This window comes from Pediculus humanus, genomic scaffold (assembly GCF_000006295.1).
Source record: "Pediculus humanus corporis 1103172108287 genomic scaffold, whole genome shotgun sequence".
Lineage (NCBI taxonomy): Eukaryota > Metazoa > Arthropoda > Insecta > Psocodea > Pediculidae > Pediculus > Pediculus humanus.
The window spans coordinates 741,250-750,412 of record NW_002987856.1 but is presented as its reverse complement, the minus strand read 5'-3'; positions in this window follow the sequence as shown (position 1 = coordinate 750,412).

Below are 9,163 nucleotides of genomic sequence, written 5' to 3'. Positions count from 1 at the left end.
TTTTTTTTTCTTCCTTCAGGTTTGAAAATTGATTTGTTATAAAATAAAATTATATATAAGTGGAAGTTTGAAGAAAAGAATAAGAAGAAGAGAAAGAGAGAGAGAGAGAGAGAAAGAAGCAGAAGAAACAAATAATAATAATAATAATAATAATAAAAAATAGAAAAAAGTTTTTCGAATTGACGTAATCGAGTCTTATGAAAAATTAAAAAAAAAAAAAAAATTTTAAATGGTGACGCGAACACGTCTAGAGTGACTCTAAACCGGAAGTTCCGTCCGGAAGTTTCCATTTAAATTGTTTCAAAACAATCTAAATAAAATTTCGTTGTTGTTTGAAAACAAAAAGTTTGATTGTAAAACACACACAAATCAATAAACCTATTATTATAAAAAAAAAAAAAATTTTAAATAATCGCGCCATTTTTTTCCCCTTCTCTTCCTCCTCCTGGTAATAATAATAATAATAATAATAATAATAATAATAATAATTTTAAAAAAAAGGCTTAAAAACAATAAAAAAGAAAATAAAAAGAAAAAAAAAAATAAGAAGAAAAGAAAGGAAAAACTTTTCCTTCGGGATTTTTTTTTCCTTTTTTTTTGTGAGCAAAGAAAAACGAAATTTATAATTTTTTATTCGAAAAAAAGGTTTTCTTTCCCCCCTCCCCTCTCCTTTTACGAATGCTAACACGCATCACTACACTTTCTCTCTCTCTCTCTTTCTTTTTCTTCTTCTTCTTTTATACCATTCATTCATTCATCCTTTCTTTTTTCTTTCATCCTCCACACGTTGTTAAATAGCCTCGGCGTAAATTTTGAAAAAAAAAAAAAAAAAAAAAAAAATTTTTTTTAATTAAAATAAGAGTTACATAGAAAAGTGTGAAAAGACTTTTCCTCCCCTTCCTCTTCTCTCCCCCCTTTCCCCCCTCCTCTCTCTTTTTATCTTTTTAGTAGGGAAAAAAAGAAACCCCCCCCTCCAGTTTTTCACTTCCCATTCTAACTTTTTTTTTTTACTTTTACTTTTACTTTTTAAATAAAATCAAAGAACAAGAAGAGAAAAATAAAAGAGGATAAAAAAAAAAAAGAAAAGAAAAAAGAAAAAGTATAAATTTTTCTTCTGCTTTTTTTTTCTTCTGCTTTTTTTTTTAAAAAGAAAGAAAGAAAGAAAGAAAAGTAGACGATGAAAAATTTATATAAAAAGTAAAAGAAGCAATAATTTAAAATGAATGGGAAAAAAATTAAAGTACCTCCTTTCCTTTTATAAATATTAAAACTAATAAATAAATGAAAATTGTTTGCTCTAGATAATAATAATAATAATAATAATAATAATAATAATAATAATAATAATTACATTAATGACGATGATGATGATGATGATGATTATAAATTAAATGGTTTTGTAAAAAAAAAAAAAAAAAAAAAGACGATAAACTACAACGAAATCAAACGGCAAACGATTGTTAAAAAAAAAAATGGAGGTAAAAGAAAAAAAAAAAACGTGGCAGGAGAATATATCAGACTCCGGTTGTTTTTATAAAAAATTTTTGTTTGTTTACTTACTGTAGTAGAGGGCATGAGTAAATGCGTGATTGATAATTATTTTGAAAATTGCAGCAACCAGGAGAAACTGTTTGTTGATCCACATTATTCTCTCTGATGTTCCGACTCAAACGCGATCCGCTATCAAATTTTTCCTCCCATTTTTTTTTTTTTTTTTTGTTTTCCTTTTTTTCCTTTTTTTTTTTTTTTTTTTCGTTTCTCACGGAACACTTTATTATTATTATTATTATTACTTTCTCTTCGTTTTGTGTTTTCGTCACTTCGTTTCGTCGTTTTTTTTTACTCCCATGAGCAAAATGATTTTATCCCGCTGGATGTTTTCCCATTTCTGATGTTGAATCCTCTTTCTTTCAAATGATTTTTTTTTCTTCTTCACATTTTCTATCGATGAATCTGTAAAAAAAAAAAACAATAATCATTATTATTTATTTACATATATTCGAGGTTTTACTAGCGCCACGATATTCGAATACAAAAAAAAAAAAAAAAAAAAATGTCTGACTTGGATTAAAATAAAATTTAAAAAAAAAAAAGTAAAAAAAAAATTTTTTTTTTTTTTTCTTCTCGCTGAAAGTAATAATTAAAAAAAATAAAGTTTTCCCCTAGAATTAATTAATTAATTAATTATAATAAGAGCCGAAGAACACAATAAAATGTTTAGCCAGATGACGAAAAAACTCAGCCGCGTTGCTGCCACGTCAAAAAAAAAACTTTTTTATATAAAACTTTTTATTTTCTTTCTTAAAAAAAAAAAAAAAAAAAAAAATTTTTTTTTTTTTTTTAAGAAGTTTGAGTTTGAAAAAAGTAAAAAAAAAAAAAAAATTTTTTTTTTTTTTTTTTTTTTTTACTTTTTCGATTTCCGGTTTTAATTTTTAAACCACTCCTTTTATATTATTTTCTCTCTCTCTCTCTCTTTCTCTCTCTCTTCATATATATCCCTCTCTCTTTCTATATATATATATATTTTTTTTCTATATCTCTCTCAGTAACTCTCTCTCTTTACTCCTTTTACTTTTATCTCACTCTCACTCTCTTTCTATAACGCTCTATTTCTTTCTCTCTCTCTCTTTTTCCCTAAAACTCTTTCTTTCTTACTCTATATATCTCTCTCTCTCCCTCTTTCTATAACTATCTTTCTTTCTCTATTCCTTTCTCTATAATTCTCTTTCTTTACTCCTTTTACGTTTCTCTCTCATTCTCTACACTATTCATATGTTCCCATCTCTCTCTCTTTTACCCTACTTATCATCCCCCCTCTCCCTCTCTGTTTTTTCCGCCTCTCCCATTTCCAACATTCCAAGAAGCAAATATAAAAAAAAAAAAAAAAAAAAAAAAAATTTTCGTTTTCTCATTTAAAAAAAAAAATAAAAAAAAAAATAATAATAATAATAAACAGATTTATAAACAACGTTTTTTTTTCTTTTCTCAATATAATCGATTTTAATCGAAATTCGATATATCGAAAAAAATATCGATTAGATGATAATAATTTGTAATATGTATATGTATATATTTTTTTTTCTTTTAAAAATAAAATTTTAATTTGGTTTAAAAATAATAATAATGATAATAATAATAATAATAATAATAATAATGATAATAATAATGATGATGATGATAATCATAATAATAATAAGAGATTTTAAAAAGCAAATTGATATTTTTTTTTAATTATTTTCTTTGTCTTCGTATCGATAATTTAAAAAAATGAAGGAAATAAGGCACGAAAATTTTCTTTTGATGTTTTCCCATTTTTTTTTTCTTTTTTAAATAAATAAATAAATTTTCGATTATTAAAAATTTTAATTGCAATCGATAGAGATGATGATGATGATGATGATGATGATGATGATGATGATGATAATAATAATAATAATAATAATAATAATAATAATAATCAAAAAAAAAAAATTTTTTTTTTTTTTTTTGCGTTTCGAAACCCATATAATTTTTTCCTTTTTTTTTTTTTTTTTTTTTGAAAAAAGTTTTACTTCATTAAAAAAATATAAAGAATTAAAAAAAAGGGGGGAAGAAAGGGGGACGAGAAGGGGGAAGTGGAGGGGGAAGGGAACAGGGAAAGGAAAAACTCTTAAAAGCTCAAAAACCTTTTTTTTACTTTTTTTACTTTTTTTTACTTTTTTTTTTTACTTTTTCTTCTTTTTAAAATCATTTTGTGTTTTCATTACCTTTTTTTTTTTTCTTTTTTTCCTTCCCGTACCTGAGTTTAAAATATGTTAATTTTAATATAAAAGTAATAGTGACGAGAGCTTTATGTGATTCGATTTACATTTTTTTTTTTTTACCTTTTTTTTTATCTTTTCTTTCCTTTTTTCCTTTTACTCTCCCCCTCCCCTCCCCTTCTTTTTTTTTAATCAATGTAATTTCATACTTGTTTATATAAACTTTTGTATTTTAATAAGTTAATTAAAAAAAATAATTTTATTACCGTATCATTATTATTATTATTATTATTATTATTATTATTATTATTATTATTATTATTATTATTATTATTATTATTATTATTATTTTTAATTCAATTTTTCTTATTCCATTTCCGGTTTTTTCGAGTATAAAAATCGAGAAATTAAATTTTTTTTTGCAACAAAACTCGAAAACAATCTATTAAAATGTTTTAACCTGTTCCTACCACCATCACCACCACCGTCACCACCGTCACCACCGTCACTATCACCATGACCACCGTCACCATTACCATGACCACCGTCACCATCACCATGACCACCGTCACCATCACCATGACCACCGTCACAATCACCATCACCACCGTCACCATCACCATGACCACCGTCACCATCACCACCGTCACAATCACCATCACCATCACCATGACCACCGTCACCATCACCATGACCACCGTCACCATCACCATCACCACCGTCACCATCATCACCATCACCACCGCCATCTTTCACAGGATTTTCCAGCGAATTACTTACTATCTGCGCACAATCGACAAAAAAAATAATTTTACGACGTCATCATTCGCACAATTTCCCCCGCCCCTGCCCCCAGCCACGACCCATCTCCCAAAAATAATAATGATAATAATAATACCGTCGTTAAATTATTATTATCAATATTATTTCTTATTATTTCTCTCCTACCAAATATGTCGATGATAGTTTGAAAAGTTTGAAAACAAAATCCAAATATTTGTAGATAACATTAAATTCCCTTTGTTTTCAAAATTAGCAAAAGGAGGAATATAGAAGAAAATGAAGAATAATTTACTCACCGCGTATGTGATGAGTTGGGGAGCGAGGGAGAGGGGAAAAAAGGGGAACGAGAGGGAAAGGGAGGGGAGTAGAGTTCATGGGAAAAAAGAGAGTGAAAAGAGAATGAAGAAATTTAAATAATTAAAATTTTTTATTTTTCCACCACGAGTAAATTAACCAAAAATAAAATTAAAAAAAAAAAAAAAAAAAAATCACCAACCTGGAAATATTTGAATTTTGGTAAAAAGCCAGAAGATGAGTTTTAGGTGACCTCATTTTTTGTCAAGTTTCCAGTCAAAGACTGGAGAAAGAAGAAGAAGAAGAAGTTGAAAAACTTTTCTTTTTTTAAGTTCCAGATGTTTTACTTTTTCTTATATTTTTTTGGAAGAAATCCGGCCAACTTTTTAAATTTGTTTTTCCCAAAAAAAAAAAAAAAAAAAAAAAAAAAAAGTTTGAGGAAAAACTGCGAATGGGGGGAGGGGAGAAAAGAAGACGGGGGGAAGGGGGGAAGGGAGAAGAGAGGGAGGAAGAAAATAAATTTTACGACGACAAAAGTTTTCGTAATTATTTAAAACCAACGGCTATTTTCGAACTGGAAACAAAAAAAAAAAAAAAAAAAAAAAAAAAGAAATTTATAAACGTGTTTAGCAAATCGATGACGTCATACATCTAATTTATTTTTTTTTTTTTTCTGGACACTTCCACGTCCCCCTCAAAAAATACAAAAGATAAAAACCGACGGAAAAAAAAAAAATTGTTTTCATTTTACTGTCGTCGTTCTTCTCCCCTTCCCCACCCTTCCCCTCCCCGCCACCACTTTTTTTTTTGCGTCGTTCAATAAAATTAAATTTTGTCAACAGCAAAAAAAAAAAAAAAAAAATTATTTTAATGTCTTTTTTTTTTTTTAAACAAATTTTATCGGCATTTACTCAACGAAAAAAAATTTTTTCCTTTTTATTCTGTATGCCTTATTTTTTTTTCTCTAGAAATTTCTATTATGATAATAATAATAATGATATTTTAATAAATTTCGTAAAAAAATATTCTAGAAATTTCTTTCTTTCTCTATTTATTTTACCTAAAAAATAAATTTTTTAAAATAATTTTTCACGCGTTAAAAAAATAAAGCAAATTATAAAAACGACAACAACAACAACAACAACAACAACAGCAACAGCAACAATAATAATAATAATAACAACGTGTAAACAATTCAATTTTTTTTTTTTTGTAAACAAACAGGAGGAAATTGGAGGAATTAAAAAAAAAAATCATTCGAATTTCCTGCCTTTCTGTTTCCACTTGTCCCCACTCCTCCCCGCCTATTCTCCCTCTCCTCTCTATTCAGGTAATTCGGGAAACGTAAAAAACTAAAAAAAAAAAGTTTTTTTTTTTCGTTAATCTCAATTTAAGATAATCCCATTGCAAATCCCAAAATGAAACAAAAACAAAACTGACGTAAATAATTATATATATATATATATATATATATATATATATATAAATCCTCTGCTGACGTATTAAAACCTTTTCCTCCTCCCGCCTCCCTCACCCCCGCTTTTAATTTCTGATAAGAACGATAATAATAATAATAGTAATGACGATGATGACTGCGATAAAAAAAAAAATAATAATAATATAGGAACGTAATTTAAATACAAATTTTACACGTCAACAAAACGTCGGGGAGTGGAGGTGGAAGAGAGGAAGGGAGGAGAGGAAAGAGGGAGGGCGGGGGGAAAAAAGAAAGAAAAAAAAAATTTAAGAAAATAACAATTTTAATTTCGTTTTACGACGACTTCATTCTGATTGTTTCATATCTAATTCCACGACTTTTTTTTCCTTTTTTTAATAACGAAAAAAAATTTAAAAAAACTATCTTAATTTCGTTCCTGGGGTAATAATTAACGTTAAAAAAAGAGGAGAAGGGGGAAGAGAGAGGAAGGAAGGGGATGGTAGAGAAGCAATTAAGTATGTATAAAAACATTTTCAATTAAGTAAAAAAACTTGCGAAAATGAAAATTTTTTTTTTTTTCGCGTAACTTTTTTTTTTTACTAAAAAAAAAAACCTATTCTCTCTATTTTACATTTTTTAATCCCTTATTCTTCCACCCCTCTCACCCCACTCCCGCATACCCCATCCTCCCCCCTCCGTTCATTTAACCTTATTTTATCTTTATTCGCGTTAAACGCCAGCATTTAAGTTAATTGAAAAAAAAAAAAAAAAAAAAAAAAAAAAAAAAAAATTTTATGATGCGTGAAATTTAAACTTTCCCAATTTTTTTTTTTTTTTTTAGAGTAAAAAGAAAAAAAGCAGAAGAAAAGAAGGAAAATCTTAAAACTTTTCCTTTTTTCTTCCTGTTCATATTAAAAAAAAAAAAAAGATTTTCACGTAAATTTATCGGTTAACCTTTTTTTAACAACACGTAAACGAATATATATATATGTATAATTATTACAAAAAAAAAAAAAATTGTTCATGATGACGTAGATGATGACGTAATTAAAATGGCGTTCGGAAATAAACAAATGGCGTCCGTAAACAAACATCGCAAGTATACCATCTATTTATTTTTATTATTCGATTTTTATTTTCATTTTTTTTTTTTTTACCGAATTATTATTATTATTATTATTATTATTATTATTATTATTATTATTATTATTATTATTTCGTTAACAAAAAAAAAATTAAAATTTATTAACAACAAACTTTAAAAATCGAATTTTTATAAATAAAAAAAATTAAAATCAACAGGGGATTATGATAACTCGTGGAAAAATCTCCCCAGAGCCATAATCAAATATTCATATAATAAATTAAATTGAATTTTTTTTTATAAATTGGAAAACTTTTCATAAAAAAAAAAAAAAAAAAAAAAAATGTAAATGAATTAGAAAAGAAGATGGAAAAAAAAAAGAAAAAAAAATAAATTACTTGGAATATTTTTTCATTCATCGTTAGCCTTCTATTGTTTTGTCGTGTAAACTTTCAACTTTTCTTCTATTGACACGATCAAATGAATAAAAAAAAAAAAAATTATTTTTTTCTCTCTTTTTCTCTCTCTCTCTCTCTCTCTCGTCGTCGTCGTTATTATCAAAACGACGAATTTAAATTTAAAAAAAAAAAAAAATGTCTCCTAACCGGAAGTTGTCGTATTATTTATAAAATCAAAATAAAAAAAAAAAGATAGAGAGACGGACGTAACGTCGTGGAAAGAGAGAGAAAAAAAAATTTTTTTTTTTTTTTTTTTTTTTTATTAGACAAAACCCATTCATATAAAATCTCATAATAATTAGTTTTTTGTTTTAACGGTAACACCGGTAAAAACGTGGCAGCAGTAATGATGATTACAATAAAAAAAAAAAAAAAAAAGTATCCAAAGATCCGTTATCGAAATATAAATAATTTAAAATCATTTCCGAACATCCATCATCATCATCTTCTTCCTGTTGGGAAAACAAAACAAAAAACAAAACAGGAAAAAACAAAATCGAAAACATCTGATAATGACAATCAACAAAAAGGAGGTACGATTGAAACCCCGGGGGCGGGGGGGGGGGATTAAGGGGATTGAAAATAAACTACGACAGAAACATATTTCCCTTTCATCTTATCTAATCTTTATTATTTAATCATCATCATCATCAACAACAGCAACAACAACATCAACAACAACATCCTTTGTTTATATTTAAATATCTAAAAAAAAAAAATTTTATAAACATTTTTGTAACACGACGACGACAATAACAACAACAACAACAACAGCAACAACAACAACAACAACAACAACGACAACAACAACGACAGCATTTTTTTAAATATCGTTTTTCAAATACACAACGAAATTCAAGACGGTAAATACCATCGAATCCTTCCTTCCTTTTATCCTTTCATCCTTTCATCCTGTCGTCTGTTTGTTTGTCTCTGTGTGTGTGTTTGTGTGGATTAAAAATATAATAAAAGAGGATTAAAAAAAATTAACTTGGATTAAGTTTAACTCATACATTTAAAAACGAATTATGGATAAACTCGCGAGTATATGGATAAACCAACGCGACGCATCATTCATTTCAAAAGTTGGTACCGCCACCACCACCACCGCCATCTAAATTTTCCGCCATTTTTTATTTATTTTAAAAAACGACCGTTATTTTCCTATATATATATATATATATATATATATATATATATATATATATATATATATATATATATATATATATCATTGAGATTTTTTTTTTTGTTTTTCCCTCTTATTTCAACACACTTGACGACATTTTTACAAATTGTTAAATTACGTGTCCCGCATCATTTATTTTCCGTTGAATTACAACCGTTTAATTGAATTTTTTTTTTT